Source organism: Acinonyx jubatus, chromosome C1 (genome assembly GCF_027475565.1).
Source record: "Acinonyx jubatus isolate Ajub_Pintada_27869175 chromosome C1, VMU_Ajub_asm_v1.0, whole genome shotgun sequence".
NCBI lineage: Eukaryota > Metazoa > Chordata > Mammalia > Carnivora > Felidae > Acinonyx > Acinonyx jubatus.
Window position 1 is genome coordinate 74,936,417 of NC_069381.1, and position 22,100 is coordinate 74,958,516.

The 22,100-nt window shown below is 43.0% G+C and overlaps 1 protein-coding gene across 4 annotated transcripts in view; it reads left to right on the forward strand.

Annotated features, from left to right (window-relative positions):
• The window catches only part of LRRC8D (leucine rich repeat containing 8 VRAC subunit D), a 121,212-nt gene that overhangs the window by 69,447 nt on the left and 29,665 nt on the right, over positions 1-22,100 (forward strand). The window lies entirely within an intron of this gene.

Here is a 22,100-nt window from a genome sequence, read left to right on the forward strand (position 1 = left end):
TACTAATAAGCATTGGTTGAATTAATGTATAAAGAATAAATGAGTATTCTTTGCAAGACAGAAATTAGCTTGTTGCTGTAATAGAGAGCCATTCTTTTAGGAAGAGTGACATTTGAGCCAGGCCTGGGAAAATAGGTGGGCAGCTGCACATGAGAAGAGAGGAGGTGCCCCGAGGCGTATTCCGGACATCAGAAGTGGCATGAGCCACTCATTACGCCCAGGAAACAACAGGGGTTCTGTTTGGTGATGAGCACAGGGCATGTGGGAAAATGTGGAGAGACGAGAAAGGATGGGGGCAGGTAATGGTGGGACATTGACTGCCCGGCAAGTGAGTTTAGGCTTTAATAGGCTACAGCGTTTTTAAAGGGTTGCTCCAGAGAGTACTTCCAGAAACTACCATTGGTGGCAGTTCGATGGGTAAATTGGAGGAGTTGCAGAATCAAAATAGGGTCTTATTTTTTAGGGTCGGGGGAGACCGAGGCGGGTTTTCTACGGTGCAGGATGCCTCTGACATGCTGAGAGAGGGTAAGATGAGCAGCATGCCTTTGGAAGGCCTGTGCGAGACCTCTTGGCAAAGCCCCACTGGAAAGAGATGCTCTTAGAGGGGCTGGCCCAGGCTGCAGACTCTGAGCCTCTGAGGTCCTCGTAAGATGTCTGACCATGGGGTTTCAGCTGGGCAGGGGAACAGGAAGGAAGGAAGAAGGAAGAGGTGAATTCTCCACCCCTTCCATGTTCTGTAGCCTCCAGCATGTTTTCAGTGGGTGTAATTGGGAGATTGACCATTGGGCAGAAAATGCAGAACGTTGTGCATTCATCTCTTGGGACCTTAATTACCTTCTTTGTCAAATAACTCTTCAGATCCTGTTCAGCCCCAGCAGCCTATGAGTCTGTCATTGGAGACATAAGGGACTTTAGAAAAGCTGGGTGCCTTCTGAAAGCCCAGCCAGACACCATCTGCCAGCACCGGCCAAGGCTGGGGTGGGGGAGGGCATCTGAACCTGGCAGAACGTGGCTACTTTGATCCACTTCATGCTTACTCATTGCTAATACTTTGTAGGTAGAGTTTATAGGAAAACAAACCAGCTAGTTGAGAGTGTTTCACTTTAACCTTTTTTCTCTTTGTCGTTGTTAAAGAAAGTAGGGCATGTTGTTTGCACAGCATCTGGTCGTGCTACAGCCTGTACCCAAAATTGCAGATGGGCCTTTCTGTAAGAATCCCAAGCACGTGGACACAGATGCTTCATTTGTTCTGTCTATCTTGGTATAAAGGAAAATGACCTCACAAAATAAGCCTTAATAAGTTCATCTTTGGGCTGGGCTATAGGTAAGACACACTCTGTAATGGAGCCCTTTCTATTTCCTGACATTAGTCACCGTAGGAAAACGCCCACATAATAATAAAAATAATACCTAACATCTGTTCGGCACTTTAGAGACCCCCAGGTGCCATATATATTCACAACGAAATATCAGAAATCGTGTATTTGATATTATACTGTGAACTGGTGAAGGCAAAATAATTGTAGCTTTTGGGTGTATAGGAGGCTGCTGCGTTAGGTCGGGACTTGTGAAGAGCGGGCTGCTTCTATTTCTTGAAGCCTTGACAGTGGGGAAGCAACAGTGAATAAGAGCCACGGCATTAGACAGACATGGGTTCACATCCCAACTCTTCCAGCCAGTGGCCTCAATGTCTTTGGGTCCAAGCTTCCTCGTTGTAAAGTGGGGTGATAATTCCTCTCAGAGTTGGTGTGACGATGGAAAGAAATGAGGTCCATAAATCTTGTGGGACATGACCTGAACCAGAAGTGTGCGGTGGCTGATAATCCCTAACTGGGATGTGGCTTGCTTGCCGGTATGCTTTCAGATGTTTGCGTCACTGAACTGTCCTCCCCTCTGTTCCCCATGGCCACACGATTACAGTTCTCACCTGTGTTTCTTGTGACCTGCTCTTTCTTTCTCAGTCCCATTGATACCATATATGACCTCTCCAACTAAATAATGACAACAATCCCAGCCAGTCTCCAGTGTCTCTCAACGCCCCCTGCATGGCTGCTACCCTCTACCTTGTATCTCATATATCATGACGTGACTAGGCTTTCCAAAGCTGTTTCATGTTACTGTGAATTTGCACAGTCTCTCTGTTGCCCTACTAAATAAAACCAAACTCTCTCGGATTTCAGTATACTCTGGAATCTAGCTAAACCTTAACCCTTTGACTTCATTTCTTATGACTCAGTACAAATGCTGTGCTCCAGTCAACACAGACATCTATGTTCTTCTCAAAAATGATGAGGAGCTTAATATCTTGACACATAGCCCTCTGCTTTTCATTTTGTTTCTGCCTCGATAATTAATTTTCTGACACTGTTGGGATATGTTACCTTCATACTGACATCAGTACATCCTAGTGAGGACAGTACCAGAGTATTAAACTGCCCAGAGGAAGGTGTTTTTGATTTAGGGGATTTGGAAAGAACAAGAAGGTAGTAAGTTTGCTGTTTATGGCACTAAGAAACAGTTTCCTCAACCTTCCAGAGAATCCTTATTTTACTACTGCTAGATTTACTGCCATGGCTTAACCTTTTACTTAGATGGAATAAGCACATCACACTTAGGCATTAGTGAGGAACTTGTGTGCGGAGCCCCGCATGGGAAGAGTGCCAGGCCTCAGATCTCAAGCTGTGGAGGCAGAATAGTCACAAAGGCACTTAAGTTCACTCCCCAGGTTCCCTCCCATCACTTGGCTTTAGATGTTAACCAGATATCTTTTTGGACATGTAGACTGGCTTGCATTTTTCCTTCTGTCCCTTTATCTCCGTAAAAAGAGGTGAGGGAAGGGAGAGGGATATTAATGAGAGGATCTGTTCCCTGTCACACCTCATCCATGATGAATTTCATCAATCTTTGAAGTTCTGTCTCCCATTTTCTTAAGTATAGTACCTCAATAGGTACTTCCTGCAGGTAGCAGGAACTTCAATATCCAAAGATTTCTCTTTTTGCCAGTTCATTTAAGAGTAGGAGAGACTGCCTTAGGACAAGGAGGAGTAGTGATTTATAACTGCCTAAGAGATAGCAGTCACATGTAGGATTTTCTTTTTTTTTTTCTTTTTTTTTTTACCCAAGTTTCTTCTTAGAAGTTTAAGTAGTGGAAAAAGGATCTAGCAGTTCTTATAGTCTAGCTCACTCAGTAAGATTTCTCATCTAACAAGTGCTCATTAAATCACAACAGCAATTAAGAGACTACTTCTCTTTTTCTATTAGCATTGATTTGCAAGGACAAGGACATCTTTTCAGAGGCCTTAAAGCCCTCAGTAATGAGCGATTTAAAGTGGGGGGCACGGAGGAGGAAACATTTTCCTTGGTTTTTATCTCAAAACATATGGTACATTCACAGCCCCATAAATTGATGGTAACAGCCTATTTAGTAAAAGAGAAAAATGCTACTCAATTTCACTAGGTCAAATAACAAATATGCATGTGCAGTATGATGACTTCAATGTAAAGTGGAAGCCACAAATGTATCCACAGCAAAAAGTGGAGGGGAACTCCACAAATGATAACAGTGGTCAGAAAATCATTTGATTTGTTTTTCTCTTACTTCTCTCCATGTGTCTGTGTTCTCCAGTTTTTCTTTCAGTGTTTATCACCTTTATAATAAAGTCACTTTTAAAAAGTCAAATGATGATGGATATATACCAGTTTGGTGTGTGTTAGAGCATGAGTGAGGGAGAGGGGCAGATGGAGAGAGTCTAGAGAGAATCCCAAGCAGGCTCCACACTCAGCACAGAGCCTGACTCCGGGCTTGATCCCACAACTCTGGGATCATGACCTGATTTGAAATCAAGAGTTGGATGCTCAACCAGCTGAACCATTCAGATGCCCCAGTTTGGTGCTTATTAGAATTTTATTTTATTTTTAATTTTTAAAATTTAATGTTTATTTTGAGAGAGAGAGAGAGAGACAGCACGAGAGGGGGAGGGACAGAGAGAGAGGGAGACACAGAATCCGAAGCAGGCTCCAGGTTCTGAGCCGTCAGCACAGAGCCTGACACAGGGCTCGAACTCAGGAGCTGTGAGATCATGACCAGAGCTGAAGTTGGACGTTCAACTGACTGAGCCACCCAGGCACCCCAGAGTTTTATTTTTAACAAAAGAAAAGTGGGGGGAAACATGGTACAAAATGTGGAAGAATAAGTGATTAAATACAACCTGTTGAATGTAGGGATGGTTCACTTGGGCAGAAATGGGGAAACCTCAGGTATCTAGAAGATGACCAAGAAGCAAAGTAAGCTGTTGGGTTAAATGAATGAATACATAGAAAGTGCTTTGAGCAATGCTTAGGATATATGCTAGTTATTTGCATTGTTATCATTTTCATTCATTATCATCCCTGGGTACTAGCACACTTTATAGTACCTTGCACAAATCATAGTACGCACCGAAATGCTTTCGAGTTAATTTTTCAAGACTACACAACCCTGGTTCACCTACTAGCTATGTCACATGTGGACTTATACCCAGAACTGAACTGAACACAGAAGGGCAGGCTTGATCTGAGAAGCAGAAAGATTAGTGGGACCACTTCCTCTCCTGTCCCAGCCATTGTCTACCTGGTAATGTTTGTTTGGTGGCCGGTCTCCTCTTTGGCTCATATTAAAGTCCCAATCTGTGAAAACATCAACATCTTTCTCATAGATATACTAACTGGTAAGCCAGTTCTTTCTTTCACCCTGATCTGTGCTCTTGAAACCTTTTGGATTAAATTATTTAACTTGATTCCTTCTAACTATAATCTGTTTTGATTTGGCCCATCTTTCAGCCTTTTTGAGGTGTTTTAATTGCTAATTCTCTTTTGCTCTCTCTCTTTTTTTTTTTTTTTTTTTGAGAGAGAGAATCTTAAGCAGGCTCCATATCCAGTGCAGAACTCAACATGGACTCTAAACCACGACCCTGGGATCATGACCTGAGCAAACCAAATTCAAGAGTCGGATGCCTTACTGACTGAGCCACCCGGGCGCCCCTCTTTTGCTCTCTCTCCTCTTAAGCTTTGTGCAATCAAAACTTTTTTTGCAGCAATATCACCAATTTAAAATGTGGGACTGGAAGCACCTGGGTGGCTCAGTCAATTAAGTGTCCAACTCTTGATTTCATCTCAGATCATGATCTCAAGGTTCATGAGTTTGAGCCCAGCATTAGGCTCTGCACTGATAGCATGGAGCCTGCTTGGTATTCTCTGTCTCCCTCTCTCTCTCTTTCCCATCCCCTGCTTGCACTCTATCTCTCTCTCACACACACAATAAATAAACATTTTTAAAAAATAAAACGTGGGACCAGACAGGAACAGGACAGAGAGCCCTGTGCACTGGCATTCAAGGTCTTTTCATAGGTTGGCATAGGAGAATACCTCAGGGTCTTTTTTACGACCTGCTTATTCTTATTTTATGTATAATGCTAACAGAGTTTGTGTGCAAAAGGAGCACAATATTAAGTAAGCTGAAGTGTAGGAAAATAATCTGTACTTATCCTTATTTGTATGTGAGTGACATAAGTATATTTTCATAAAGGCAAGATAGGGGCGCCTGGGTGGTTCAGTGGGTTGAGTGTCCGATACTTAATCTCAGCTCAGGTCTTGATCTCAGGATTGTGAGTTCAAGCCTGAAGATCGGCTCCTCACTGGTGTAAAGTCTACTTAAAAACAAAAACAAAAACACATAAAGATGAGATAAATAACCACTTAAAGAATTGTCTCCTTGCTTTCGTCATGATGCAAGCTCTCCCATATAGGTGAGGAAGCTCTTGGCTTACGTGTTATGGAAAGTTCTGTCGAGTTCAGAAGGAACCATGCAGTTGCCAAAGGGAAAAGCTGTGTTCCCTGCAACCTGCTCATGTTCTTTCATTGTTCTCCTCAGGACCGGGGTGTGTCCTCCACCCTCCCCTCCATCACTCAGGAAACAGGCGGGTGCTCCAGTGAGCAGTATGGACTAACTCCTCTATTTGCTTGTCTGAGAACAGATAGGTATGCTGGATGATGAGTAACAACATGTATGATAATATAGTGAAAATTTTTGAGAAGCACAATTGTTACGTGTTCCTAAATATATAACTGAGTGTACTAGAAACATATGCAGGGCTTTTACGTTACTTCCCCAAAAAGATAAGCCTGCCATATTCATGGAATATATTTTAAACATCTGTTAGATGGCATTTAAATGTGTTTGTTTCTCTTATTTGATGAACGTTTTAAATCTCTGTGTATTTACAGATTTGGCAGACTTGGTATGTTTTTTTCAGCTATCATTGTAAATAAGCAAATAGCTTAGAGAAATTCACAGTGAGATAGTTGTATCCGAAATATCTGCTGAAATTTCAAAGGCCACTTGAGTCAGAAAACTATATAAATATGTGTGTAGTGAAATTTTCCATGTAGTACATGTATCTTCTAGGTGACATATATGTTGATTTTAAAAACTCATATATAAAGGTGTTTCTGTTCATTCTTTTTCTGATTTATCATCATTTCTAATTTTCTTTGTGAATAGGCTTGACTTATGTAATTTTTTAAATTATGTAAAATATCTTTGTATCCGCAGGTTTCTATTCATACATGATCTGTTTCATTTTATATAGCAATTCAGTTGAGCTTCTTAAAAGTTGTTGAGGCTTTGAACTCTTAAAAGAGAAATTCTTTTGGGGCGCCTGGGTGGCTCAGTCGGTTAAGCATCCGACTTCAGCTCAGGTCATGATCTTGTGGTTGCTGAGTTCAAGCCTGGTGTTGGGCTCTGAGCCAACAGCTCAGAGCTTGGACCTGCTTTGGATTCTGTGTCTCCCTTTCTCTCTGCCCCTTCCCTACTCACATTCAGCCTCTCTCTCTGTCTCTCTCTCTGAAAAATAAACATTAAAAAAATTTTTAAGGGAAATTCTTTTTAGATATCCTAAAAGAGCTCTTTTTTTTTTCTTTTTTAAAGTAGGCTTCACACCCAGCCCAGAGCCCAACATGGGGCTCAAACTCATGACTGTGAGATCAAGACCTGAGCCAAGATCATGAGTTTGACACTTAACCACTGAGCCCCCTAGGCACTCCAAGAGCTCTTTAAAAGAATAATCATCTCTAAATGTTTCTGTGATCTCAGTGATGTCTTTATCGTATTTTTAAAAGCAGTTTACATCTCTGTGTACAGTCTGTGAGACGAGGATAGAATGTCTGAGTTTGAAACTCCTCAGTGTCCTCTCCAGCCCTGGGAGGGGCAGTGTTTGCATGAGAAACACAAGGGAAAAAAAGGTGTGCCAGAAAATGTTTATGAAACATTTCCACAGTATGTATGAGTGTGTGTGTGTGTATACATATATATATATATATATATATATATATATATATATGTATACACACTATATTATTCTAACAGGCAGTAGTTGGAATCATTAGTGGAGATTATCATCTTAATACAATCTCAAAATGGTTTATGAATACATTCTCTAATAAACATAATGTAATACATGAGTTTTAGTTTCCAGACCACCCTCCAGAAATCTATGTCTTAAGTGGCTTATTATAAATTCTTTGCCACTAATAGTGTGTTTCCAGGGCTTGGGCAGAAGTCAGAGTGTGGGGAGAGGGTCAGTACTCATGAACTTCCCTTTGGTGGGCTGGAAGGCAGAGGAGTGCATTGGGAATGATCAAGGATAGCTGGGAGGGGGCCCGGAGGTGGGGGTGCGGGGGGAGAGGAAGGGGGTCGTAAAACTTTGGATCAGGAAGAGGCCTTGGAGATCATGTTGTGTGATGCCATCGTCTTACAGAAGGGGAAACAGAGATCCAAGAAGTCTGTGTGGCTGGCCCAAGGTCACATAGCTAGTGGCTGAGCAGGACCTAGGATCCAGGTCTCCCGACTCCAGTTCAGTTTATACACCAGCAGGTGCTGATAGGAGCCAAGAAGTCCACATTCTGGGGCTTGTGGGGAGAGAGGCTGTGAAGAAGGGCAGAGGGCAGGGGAAGCTCCCGTGTGAGGACCAGATTTTACCTGCCCCAGCGGACTGAGATGGCAAGAACTAAGCAGAGAGGTCAGGACCCTAGCCAAATAGATTAACATTCAGGACAGTCTAGTGTAAAAATGGGAAATTGCCATACCACAGTGTTGATAATAATTACTCTTCTAGTTTTTTGGATACCTGTTAAGTACTAGGCACTGTGCTGTGTGTTTTATTGTAACATATCACTTAATTTCCATAGTAACCCTGGTAGAAAGGTGCTGTGTTTCCATTTTCAGAGAAGTGTGCTGATATTCAGAGTTACATGGCTTGCTTTGAGAGAGAGTGCCATGATTTGAACCTGTCTTAGCCATATCTGTTTGGTTTCTGCATTTTTATGTTGCCAGGCCAGAATTATAGATAAGAAAGGCACAGCAGACAATGGGAAGAATTCCCACCTAATCCCTGTACTTACTCCTGAGGAGCTAAATAAAGAGGACTCATCATCCCTCCAAAATGTCACTGTACCTGCACAAATGGTTTAGTGCCCATTGGCAACTGATACCGAGTATATGCGTGAGAGGTGGGGGGAATCTAGAGCTCCTAAAACTTGTAAAATACTTAGCGTGAATCAGTCCGCAGTTGATGTTATGCCACCGTCACTGTACTGGAACCCACTGATGCTCTGGAAGCGATGCCACCACAAACACTTGTCACAGCTTAGCATTTCACGGGGGTCTGGCTGAGCTCAGACGGTAGATCGTGAGAATTCAGATCTTGGGATCATGAATTCAAGCCCCACATTGGGTGTAGAGCTCACTTAAAAAAACAAAACCAAATCTAAGGATTCAGAGCAGGAGAACTGAGAGGATGAGGAATGGAAAAACCACAGCCTGATGAGTCATTAACTATCTGTGGATTGTAAACATGAGCAGTGTTTAGCCTGAAAAAGGACTTTGGGGGAAGACTTCCATTCCACCTTTATGGAGAGAGGAAGGGAAGCTTTATTCATTGAGCATCTTACAATGTTCCAGCTACTAGGCGCTTTCCAATCCTCACAAGTCCTACAAAGGAAATACTGTCACTCCATATGGATCAGGAAATTAATGCTTAGAGATCACTTACTGTGGACTACTTACACACACACACACACACACACACACACACACACACACAGCCTTACTGAGATATACAGACAACCCCTGATTTATGATGGTTCAACTTAATGATTTTTTGGCTTTACAGTGGTATGAAGTGTGATACACATTCAGTAGAAAACGTGCTTCAGATTGTGAATTTAGATCTTTTCCTGGGCTAGCAGTACTTGGTCCAGTAGTCTCTAATGATGCCAGACAGCTGGCCGCAGCTCCCAGTCAGCCACAGGATCACGAGGGCACACAACTAATACACTGACTACCATGCTGTGCCACACAGCCATTCACTTTCAATACAGTATTGAATAAATTACATGTGACATTCAACACTTCGTTATAAGGTAGGCTTTGTATTAGATGATTTTGCTCAGATACAAGCTAATGTAAGTGCTCTGAGCACATGTAAGGTACGCTAGGCTAAGCTACAATGTTTGGTGTGTTAGGTATATTAAATGCATTTTTGACGGACGATATTTTCTTTTTTTTTAACGTTTATTTATTTTTGGGACAGAGAGAGACAGAGCATGAACGGGGGAGGGGCAGAGAGAGAGGAAGACACAGAATCGGAAGCAGGCTCCAGGCAATGAGCCATCAGCCCATAGCCTGACACGGGGCTCGAACTCACAGACCGCGAGATCTTGACCTGAGCTGAAGTCGGACGCTTAACCGACTGAGCCACCCAGGCGCCCGCGCCCCAACGGACGATATTTTCAACTTAATTGTGGGTGTGTCGGAACTCAACACCATCCTGGATTGAGGAAGACCTGTAATTTACATACTGTAACGGTCACCTGTTACAAGCATACAATTCCAAAGTGCCTTTTCAAAAGGTAGCGAGTTCCCTGTCATTGGAAATGTTTGACCAGAAGAGGCTGGAAAATCTCCCAGTCAAGGATATCGTAGAGGAATGTTCTGCTTCCATCTCTAGAAAAGTTTAAGTAATGAAAGAGCGGTTTCAACACCTCCAGAGTGCTGGCAGCCATTCGCTTCAGTGTTTTAAACTTTGATGGACACATGAGAAAGGAAGGGCCCAGAAGACGTTTCGGTTGTGTTTATCATCTTAACTTTGGCTGTGCGCTAGAATTGTAGAGGAGCTTTTATTTGTTTTTAATGTTTATTTTTATTTTGAGAGAGAGAGACAGAGCGAGTACATATGGTGGGAAGGGGGCGTGGGAGTGTGGGGCAGAGAGAGAGGGAGAGAGGGAATCCCAAGCAGGCTCTGCACTGTCAGCACGGTGCCCGACATGAGGCTCTATCTACAAACCACAAGATCATGACCTGAGCCGAAAGCAAGAGTCAGATGCTCTGCCAGCTGAGCCACCCAGGTGCCCCACAGAGGAGCTTTTAAACACTTCCGATGCAGATATGAAAGCCACACCCCAGGCGCAGCTAAGTCAGCACCTCTGTGGCTGGGGCCTGGCTTGGCCACACTTCAGAGGCTCCCTCCCATTATTCTAGGGTACAGCTGTGCTGAAAACTGCTTTCCTCAGCTGAGGAGAAGTTCAACTGCACTTAAGAGAGTCATGAAGGGTCAAAGACCAAACCAGCCCCGTCCTGCCAAGCAGCCACAGTTCCTACAGGTTGTTGCTTCTCAGAGCATTAATGGTGAATCAGCCACACCCAGGTGACTTCTAGCTTGGCAGCTGCTGCGGCCCTACGTCCAGCTCGTTCAAGAAGTCTGAGGCAGTGTTGGCAGTGTAACCAGAGACAGTTTGTCTCGTGACCTTTTAATCAGATGAACTTTTGTTTGTCTTTAACTCATATCCACCAGACATTTCTGCAGAGCTTTAGGATGGAAAGGTGCTTGAGAAAAGAATGAGTGTAAATTCCATCTCCAGATCGGATCAGTGTTCCTCCCTTCAGAGCAATGATTTTATCCACATTTGAAGGTTCTGTGTTATTTCTTCAGATAAGCAGGTCACTGCATATATGCTTACATCAGAGGATCTGAGCTTTCTCTTTCATCCTCTATATAGAACTTGTATAGGTAACTGATGGTAATGGGGTCCAGTGAAAATCAAGCCTGGAGCCAGAAGGTGCCAGAACTGGTGGCCTTGGGAGCCTATAAAACCTTTCTGAACCTCAGTTTCTTTGTAAAGTGAGACTAACAATTCCTAAGTGTCACTTTAAGAATCCAGTTAAAGAGGCGCGCCTGGGTGGCTCAGTAGGTTAAGTGTCCAACTTCAGCTCAGGTCATGATCTCACGGTTTGTGGGTTGGAGCCCCTCGTCGGGAGCCTTTGAATTCTGTCTCCCTCTCTCTCTGCCCCTCTCCCACTTGCTCTCTGTCTCTCTCCCTCTCTCTCTCAAAATAAACATTAAAAAGAAGAAGAAGAATCCAGTTAAAGAATGGGGGCAGGAGGGCTGGGTGGCTCAGTCAGTTAAGCATCCGGCTTTGGCTCATGTTATGATCTCTCAGCTTATGAGTTCAAGCCCCGCGTCAGGCTCTACGCTGATGGTGCAGTCTGCTTAGGATTCTGTCTGTCTCACACACACACAAAATAAATGAATAAACTTACAAAAAAAAAAAAAAAGAATGTGTGTGACACTGGCTTACAACCATGTAAGTGTTGCGCTCTTGCTGTGTGCCAGGTGCCATTACTCATCCTCGGGGAAACAAACATGAATAAGTAGTGATCCCTGCCCTGGAGAAGCCTACAGTTCAGTGAGGAAGACAGACTCAAAGCCAGGTAATTGTAAAAGGGTGTGGAGGTGCCAAAATGCACAGGATACTCTGAGAGCCTCACAGAAGGAATTAGAAGGAGTAGGTTACTGGCATAGAGATTTGGGGGAAGGCTTCCCACAGGCACTGATGGGTGACAAAGGGGAAGTCAAGGTGAGGGCAGGAAAGCTGGATGTTCTCTGGATATACTTGGCAGAGGGAAGGAGTGGCAGAGGCTTGTAGGTGAGGACCAAGAAGGGGGACATTGTGATGCTAATGATGACAAGCTTTTTATTCAAGTCTCACTTGCTTTCCCTCCGGAGAAATGACCTTTTTATTAAGTAGGGTGCCTTTGAGAGCTGTCAAAGGAGAAAGAAGGCAAGAGATGGAGTCATCTATTTTCCTCTTCATTTGCCTGATTTTGTGTAGGTGTTTGGAATAGGGAACAGGAATGCGACTGAGTGATTTATGTACATCGTCAAAATCCCAAGATTAAAAAGAACACTGTGTCCAGGTCAGGTACCATATATGTGTTTAACACTTGCAGTGGGCATTGAAGCATAGTGATACTTGCAGAAAGTTGCTCTCAGAGGAAGGAGGCTGGATCTTATGAAGATGGCTTTTATAGCTCAGGAGGTCCGGATTGTAATTAAACTGAGAGATGGTCCACAAGCCATGCAGAGCACTTAGCAGGAGCATCTGTTGAGCCTCACAGTCATTTTCTGTGTCTGCCCTAATTTTATAGCCAATAAAACCACAACAGTATCCCTTTCAAGACTGTTCGTAAAGCAGCTTCCTCTGTTGGTTTACATGTCCTATACTCACCCTGTGTTCTTCACAGCTGTACTCTTAGGAATCAAGAAACCACAAAGCCATGCATCCAGTGGTGATTTCATTTCTTCTGCCAGTGGAGGCAGTAGGGGCACTGGGATTGGAAATGGTGCGTACTTCTTGTGCCGTGTGCTTTCACGCCATCAGTTGTCAAGCCTGGGCCTGATCCAGCCAGACGTCCTCCTGGCTGGGAAACATTGTGCCCATGCATCTCTAGTCCAGCAAATCTGATCAGAAGGGCAGATGGCTTCATCAAAACAGTGAATAACCAGGAGCCTAATCTCTCTCACCTCTTCTCTTGGCTCTTTCAACATGTGGCACTGAGGCAGGGGAGACTGGGGAGCTGTTTCGTGGCTGCTTGAGTTCTGAGCCCTGATCCCTCGTGCCCTGTGAGTGTCCAGAAGGGGCACGTGCCCACGAGGTAGGGCTCCAAGGAGGCATTGGGAGACCCAGATTCCAGTTCCTGCTCCACCCCACACTGGCAGCTTTGGCGTTGAGTAAGTCATCATCAGTGGGCTGTCACTTCTGGCCAGTAAAAGGAGAAGATTACAGTTCTCTCTAGATTGAAGCTGGCAGGAATTGAACTCACGAACCTCACTCTGCATCGTTGTCCAATTCCTAGCTGCCATCTCTGCCCCTCTGCTTTGGTTCCTGCTGTCTTCACTCCTCCCTCTCCACCTGCTGACTCTTGCCCGACTCCATTCTTCCACGCCTGCCTCTCAGTGTCCGCAGGGAATCCTTTGGTGCCCAAGTAGGACTAGATTACCAGATAGGTTAAACGTGTATTTAGGGCACCTGCAAAGCAAAGGTACCACTAGAAAATTTTTAAAAGAATTTGATGTTCACTGTTTAAAAAAAAATCAAAGTGGCCATCATGGCGGCGGGGGTGGGGGGGGGGGTGGTGGAGAGCAGAGTTTTGCTGGACTTCCTTATTACTTTATGGTTTGTTATTTAATTCAAATTCTCCTTGGAACTGAATCTTTTCAGTAGTTTTACTGACAGCTTAATGTTCTACCTCTAAACTTTAGGGACTCAGCGTTTTCACTGAAGCCTCAAAAAGGAAGGGGCAGGCATGCTTCTCTGTGTCTTTTTCTCTGCACTAGCTATGTGTGTGCTTATTTTAATATAATACCATGTATCTCTATAGCACTGGCTCACTCAGAGCCTTTACATTGTGTACTTCCCATTTGAATATGTCCATCGTGGGAGTTAGGTGCTGGGATAGGCCAGGAAGAGAGATGTGAGAGTATAAGGCACACACATACCTCCTTTCAGAATTTATAATTGAATTGAGACATCAGTTATTCCCCAGAATGATTACATGCCAAAGGTAACCATGAAAATGTGAAAAAGTGCTCTAGGAACTTCGAGCAGTTTCTGGAAGATGGACCTTGAGGGAAGGGTGGTGGAGAGTTTGGCCATATTAACAAAACATGCATATCTGACTGGCCTGTTACTTTCTTTCTAAGTTCTAAATCCCATGATTGTGAACTGTTGGCTGCTACCACTTCTCGGAACTGCCCCAAACGAGTTTCTCCCAGACTCAAGCACTCTGTCTCTGTTCCTCCGTATCTCTCCTGCCCTGGCTTTGGTCCTTTGAGCCTGACCCTTCTGATAAGCTGCTGTAGCCACTGAGAAGAATCACTTTGAGTCCCCTGGGTCCACAGAATAAGAAGGCTTTTTTCTAGTCGGTTGTGTGCTTGCTTGGGGGAACTATGTGATCTCCAGGTTCTTGTTTGCACCACAGTCTGGTTAAGCCCCTGTCCTTGTCATTGCCATCATCACCACCATCATCAAAGTTAAATGTATAGAGTGCTTATCGTGTGCCAGGCACTGTGTAAGCGCAGTACATGTATGGATTCATTCAGTCCTCACCACAGCCTCAGATGAGTGCTATTTTTTTCCATCTTACTGATAAGGAAAGGGAGGGACGGAGATGTTAAGTAACCAACCTGAAGGTCAAACAGCTAATACATGGCAGAGCCAGTATTTTTACTCTAGTGATGGGATTTCTGAACCCTGCTCTTAACCATTCCGCTTACTATGTGTTCAAAGAAAGAAGAGTTGGGAGGTTTGGTGGGCTGGGAACAGCACAGGGAAAGTGGCAGTGCTTTCTGTTTGAGGAGAGGAAGAACTGATTTTGGATTTATTCTCATCGAGATGAAGGTGGTGTGAATTGTTGACAAGAAGTTCCAGGAAGTGCTTCCTCTTAAATATATTAGGTAATGTCTTTTCTCTGCAGTGCCATCTTTTTTTCATTCTCCTCCTCCTGTTTTTCTACCCTGTATTTGATCAAAATAAAAGTTGTCTGATGGGGATGCCTTTTCAGTGAGGTACACAGTATCACATTGCCAAGTGTAATTTCCACTCAGGTGACACTGTTCTCACCGCTGAGAGAAATGGCAGGATTAGCCAGAAAGGCTGGTTTTAGGTATCTTACCTCTCACTCTTCAAGTGAGCACAATTACAGACATTGAAATGTGCTTTTTTAGCATTCTGGTGTTGTTGATTGATTTGTTCTAAATAGGAGGGTTTCCGGGCCACCTGGGGGGCTCAGTTAGTTAAGCATTGGACTCTTGATCTCAGCTCAGGTCTCGATCTCAGGGTTGTGAGTTCAAGCCCTGCATCAGGCTTTGCACTGGGCTTGAAGCCTATTTAAAAAAGAGGAAAAGAAAAGAAAGAAATAAAAAGGAGGGTTACCTTCTAAAAGTTCACTGTTTTCTCTGGTGCTTTACCACCATTGACTTTTGAGGTTATTTGCTGGCATTCGTAATAGTGGTGATAACCATGACTCATAAAAAGGAGTCTCTTATTTTATGAATATTTCAGTCTGCTAATTCCCTTGAATGGAGTCCTTAAGACTAATTTGATGCCTCAAATTGAGCCCAGAAATTTTATAGTTGGCTTTGAATTGATTTCTTCCAAAACACAAGTATACTTTTTTAAAAATTTTTTTAACGTTTATTTATTTTGGGGAGACAGAGAGCGCAAGCAGGGGAGGGGCAGAGCGAGAGGGAGACAGAATCTGAAGCAGGCTCCGGGCTCTGAGTTGTTAGCACAGAGCCCGACGCTGGGCTCGAACCCACAAAGCACATGATCATGACCTGAGCTGAAGTCGGATGCTTAACCGACTGAGCTACCCAGGTGCCTTGTGTAAGTATACTTTTAAGATTATCTTAATAACTCTGGTATTTTAACATTCACTAGTCATTTATTTATTTAGTGGCTTGAGTGGCTCCAGTCCATCATTGTTTTTGCCCCCAGGAAGAACTGTGATCATGGAATTCCCATGGAATTAGCCTGAGACCACCCAACTTCCCCCCTCTCAGGACTCAAGCCTGTTGCTGTTTTTCCAAGGACAAACCAGAGAAGGTGGGGTCTAGAAAATAAGTGAGGGGATAGGATGAAAACTTTACAATAGAGATGTCATTGGGAGCATTCTGGAGGAGCTCTCTTAGCCTCCCCCCACCCCCTCCCTTCAAAGCCAAAGGCTTTTCACCCTTGGATGAGCCCCCAGGCTCAGCTGCGGTTTTCATCACAGCTGTACTGACCATCTGATCACTGGGGAATTCAAGAAAGCTGGACCCTCAGCTTCCCTTTGGAGTTAGCAGAGCATCCTATAGTTTAACAGATGTGAAACTGTTTTTAGAGATCTCAGCTCCCCACTGGTCTGGTTCCCGGGCTGTGTCTTTGTGGGTCAGGCATGGGGAAGGGAAGGAAGGAAATTAAATGAAATGAGTTCACTCACTTTTCTTCCTTAAAAGGGCTGAGAAAGAATACAGAAGGTCAGGGGAATCTGAACTCAGTGAGCTAGCTTGCTCTTCTGTCTGCTTCAGATTACTTCTTTTGGTTGTTGCTGCCCAGGTCTCTGGAAAACTGGAGGGAGGGTGTAGGCACCTTAGCATCCTAATTCCAGCATCATGACTTCATAGAAAGCACTTACGTTTTACCATCAGAAGACCTGGGTTTGAGTCTCCCTGCTGCCAATGTTAATTACCTGAGTAATCTTGGGCGGAGTGGTAAACCACTTGAACACCATTTTCTCCCCTCACTTGAGGTTGATAGTAGTACTTAGTTCACAGAGTACTTGTGGAGATGAATTACAATAATGACACATATTGAAGTCACTTTGTTAGCTGTCTAGTGTCTCTGCTTGTTACGATTCTACCCATGACTGGCTTTTTCAGTTGCAAGCAAATGGCTAGCTGTAGAACTTTTACACAGAAACACTTCATTTTGAAGGCTTTTAATAATGCTTTTATAGGGGCGCCTGGGTGGCACAGTCGGTTAAGCGTCCGACTTCAGCCAGGTCACGATCTCGCGGTCCGGGAGTTCGAGCCCCGCGTCAGGCTCTGGGCTGATGGCTCAGAGCCTGGAGCCTGTTTCCGATTCTGTGTCTCCCTCTCTCTCTGCCCCTCCCCCGTTCATGCTCTGTCTCTCTCTGTCCCAAAGATAAATAAACGTTGAAAAAAAATTAAAAAAAAAAATAATGCTTTTATAAAGGATTGAGAGTGTAAAATATTCACCTGTTAGAAACAAGGAAGAACTTGAAGACATTTCGTGGTGCCCTTCAGAACATACAAATCATACTAAGGGTAATAAACTTTTTACTTGTATCATTTGGCTTGTAAAGTGTTTGGAAGAAAGTTTCCAGGTGGTTCATGCTTCTCATAGGCCAAAAACCTATTTCCGTGGGCTAAGTCACCGATAATATTTTTGATAGAGTTGTTTCTCTTTCGAATATATTTTAGATGAATTGTTTCCCTCTAAATTTTACACAAATTGGATACCATGTTTTGGACTACCTTCCCGAGAAGCTGGTGGGATGGGATATGGTCACAGCCACCCATGAACAGATTAGACCAGACAGATTATTTTCATTTCTTTCTCGCCACATTGTGTAGTGTACATATATCTTCAGTAAATAATTGCCACGAACTGTAAGTCCAAGTGGCCTACCCACTTTTGAGGTTTGAGAGGGGCCAGAAATAACTCCTCCATTGCCCAAATTAAAAAGCCACTGAGAAAGATAAAGGAGTCAGGCTGATGGGCAGCAAAATGCCATCTTTATTACTGAAAGTACTTTTTGGAGAACGTGGCTTTGGGTCTGCAGCCAAGTGGGTCTTCTGAAATTTCATCCTTGAATTAGATAGACTACCTGCTTTTTCCCCAACATAGCAGGACAGCGGAAGCTGGCAGCCAGCAGGTAAAGCCTTCTAACACCCAACAAGAGAGGAGTCCGGAATGCACCATCTCTGCAGGCAGGCAGGTCCCAAAGAGAAGAAAGAGGAAGGGGAAGGTGGAAAGAGAGACCAGGTCTATTATTATGGGGAATTTTGTCTGGGTGATAACATGGGGAGGGTAAATGAAAGTCCTCTTGCAACACCTGTTCTTGTATTCAAAAGTAGGCCAACCCTGGCCCTGCTCACCAGGGACATTTAGCGAGGAAGGGAGATATGGAAGGGAGATATGGCATCTGTCAGTGTGATTGAACCTGAGATTGCCCTTCTTTGCCCTTCTCTGCCCTTTAGCTAAAGCTTCAGATGTAGAGTAGAAACACATGATTTATGTGGCTGCCACATTTTTTTCCTGGTGATCTGGTGGCATATATAACTTAGCCCAGGTGAATAAGCAACATACAGAGAACCCTGTGTGGCAACACTCAGCTCAGACAGAAGCAAATGCATTGCAGTTCCTGAAGAATAGAAAAAAGTAGAGTCTCATTGAAAGAAATATTATTATTACCATGATAAATTTCATAGCTTTGGAAATTGATTTATAGTACTTAGCTGACAGAATCCCACAATCCCACCTCCCACCCAACTTTTCTACTTTCCCTAACTTCTGTGCCTTTTCTAAATAATAGAATTGTACAGTTTAAGGAGGACAGTGACCTTTTTGTTAGTGTTCTCGGCCAAACTCTTGGGAGCTGGTTGTCAACCAGGAACTGGGGCTTTCTTCGGGAAAACCTGCCCATGTGTCGTGCCAAGCTGTGTTAGCCACTCCATGTTCTCAGATGGGCTCTGGAGTAAGACCAGTCCGTGCTTGTGCATTTGTAGTAGCCATGGGATAAGAACCAGAATAATGAGTCCAGAAGTAAAGGGTCACAGCTCTAACCTGCTGAGTCATCTCACCTCAGCCTTGCTGGCCAGAGTTCCCAAGCTACGTTTAGTTTGCTTTACTGCGTGGTGCGGCTCATGTAGAAAGGGAGACGTCTGAGCAGAGCCCAGAAATCTGGGTTTGCAATGTGCACCCCGGCTCATCTCAATTCAGGTGCTACTTAAGAAATGCAAAGAGCGGTTCCCCTCAGTCTCCTCCATGCAAATGTGTCAGCATGTATTCATGCAGAGAGCCTATTATGAGTTGTCAGCAAAGGGTCTGAAGGGCTTCTTGGCCATCCTTCAGGTGCTGGGCTTCCTGTCTTCCACGGTGCCTTTATGTACCAGTGCTAGCAGCCTTTACTCCCTTTTGTTGCTAACCGCCGGGGATGTGCATGAACAAGAGAAATAAATACCAGAAAACAGACGAGTACTACACAAAATGATGTTTTGGAACTTGAAAGCTAAACACTTCCAGACTAAAAAACATACCTTTTTACTCCTTTTCTTTTCCGTGCTCCAGCGTGAGGTAACTTCACATTTAACTTACACCTCCCATTACAAATTTGTATTAGTCTTCCCTAAATGTTTTTTCTTTTGTTTATCTTCAAGTATCTAAGTCTTTGTCCACTCTGAATCAGTCTCTGCTCTTTTGAGATCAAGATCACTTTGTCTTCTGAACAATTGAATCATTAAAAAATGAGTATGAAGGGTGCCTGGGTGGCTCAGTGGGTAGAGTGTCTGACTTTGGCTCAGGTCATGATCTTGTAGTCCGTGAGTTTGAGCCCTGCGTTGAGCTCTGTGCTGACAGCTCTGAGCCTGGAGCCTGCTTCAGATTCTGCATCTCCCTCTCTATCTGCCCCTTCCCTGCTCACACTCTTTCTCTCTCTCTCTCTCTCTCTCTCTCAAAAATAAACATTAAACATTTTTTTTTAATTAAAAAATAATAAAAATGAGCATGATACAGGGGCGCCTGGGTGGCTCAGGCAGTTAAGCGTTTGACTTCAGCTCAGGTCATGATCTCGTGGTTTGTGAGTTCGAGGCCCACTTGGGGCTTTCTGCTGACAGCTCAGAGCCTGGAGCCTGCTTTGGATTCTGTGTCTCCCTTTCTCTCTGACCCTACCCCACTTGCGCTCTGTCTCTTTCTCAAAAATAAATAAACATTAACAAATTTTTTTTTTTAAAAAAGAGCATGCTACAGAGTCATACCCATAATATGGAGAATGGTTGGAAGAGGGGAAATGGTAAGCCTTTGCAAGGTCACTCACACAATGTTAAAGCATCAAAAGGTCTTAGATATATTAAACTCCAAGAGCATGTTTTTTTCTATAAAACTCACTTAAAACTTATGACTTAAAACATACTAAACTTGTATTATTATTCATCATCACACATGATTGCCCTGTTTCTAAATTGCAAGTGCTTTATGGGCAGGAACTTTGGTTCATCTCCAGAATGTGGTCTAGAGCCCATACAAAGGAGGTACCAAATGAATGCCTGCTTCATAGGGTAGTTCAAAGAATTTATTTTTAAAACATCTGTTGCATATTTTTTATATACCAAGGAATTAGAATCTCAGTCTTATATGACATACACGAAGATCAGTAAGGCACAGTTTCTCCTCTGGAAACACTTATACTCTGTTGGGTAAACAAATAATTATATCCTAATGATTACCCTAATGAACTGTGAATAAAGCAGTGTGGGGACTCAGCTACTCTGAGCAGCTGACTGTGCCTCCGGGTGAGGAAGGGAGGCAGATGGCTCTCTTTGAAGGATATATTAGAGTTTGGATTTTAAGTGTGAACTGAATCTTAAAATTTAATGTCAGGAAGGAAGAGATAATCTAATACAGTCTTATCTGTTTTACAGATAGAGAACCTAAGACCTAGAGATTGCTAGGATCCAATAGCTAGTCAGGGTGAGAACTAGAGTTCTACTAGCACTTTGCTGTTGCTTCTAGAAGTAGAACTTGGGGTACCCAAAGAATGCATTATTCTGGGAATATGCGATCAACTTTGCATAGTTTCTCCTAGAACAACCTAGTGTTTTTAGAGTCACGTTTATCATAAAGCTGTCCTAGATGGGTTGATTAACTATTAAATTCTCTTTTGTATGAGCCTAAAGTAACAGCTGTCCTGATGCATAAACTAGTTACATTATTTTAGTATTTTATTATAAAACAGTAAAAGGCAGGACAGTCTGGAAACCTGCTAATAGGAAGAGTTTATGGCCCTCAGGTACTCTAGGAGTTACAAATCATTGCACCAAATATAGCAGAACGTCACACAATATAATTAAGCAGATAAAAGCGTGAAAGAATCTTACTCCTCTATTTTCTGAGCATACTCAATGAACATCAATGACTCAATGAACTCAATGAACATACTCAATGTACATCAATGAAACTTATGGCACTGAATTGTTTGAATGTTGAGCCCTATTTTAAGTAAACCTTTTCTATAAAATTATTAAAATATCACTATACTTTTTGGTTTTAATTAACTTTGATTATAAGGATTGGTTAGTTGAGAAAATGGCCTTTTGACCTTACAGGGGCACCTAAAATTTCTGTTCTCATAAGGTTTATTCCTAAATTTTTGACTGTATGTCCACAGAGCACTTTTAGGTTCGTTTTATATCATTTGTAATTCTTAATTAGCAAAATGAAGTAGACTCATCTAATTCCCTCATTAAGAAACATTTTTAGTCTTCTTTATCTGTCTCTGAAATGATTACCTGGATAACCTACAAGCAAGTGTGTGTGTGTGTGTGTGTGTGTGTGTGTGTGTGTGTGTGTTTAGGGTTAGTTTTGTTTCCCAGTCTTTCAGTTTTTAGCTCTGTGACTTTATGAGGATATTACCTAACATTTGTAAGCTTTTTTTTTTTCACCTGTAAAATTAGGGAAATAATTTGTCTCAAAGTGTTGTGCCAATTAAACGGACTTTTGTAAAACCCCTCCTCAAATGTGCCTAGCATGTACTTGAATCTAAGTAAATTATAGCTTGAATTATTTTGCTTCATTTCCTATGGATACATTATAAAGCATTAAGTAGAATCACAAAACAAACCTGTTTTGTATTGAGAAAAAGTATCCCATTCTTTCTAGAACATAAGACTGATAAATATCCTGCCTCTCTTTATTTTTGTGGGGTTCTAGTGAACATTTTTTGCAGCAGCAGATTTTAATGATTAATTTTGAGGCCTGAAGCTAAGCATTATTGACTAAGATGAAAACCACAGGCCCCAAGAGTCTGCAAGTATTGATGTTGGTTGAGAGCCAATGGGATGATGATGTTTAATATATTAAATATTAAATGCAGAATCTTCTGGTTTGGTGAGTGTTGCTAATGCTACCAATTAAAATATGGCAGTTTGATTTACAGAAGTTTAATT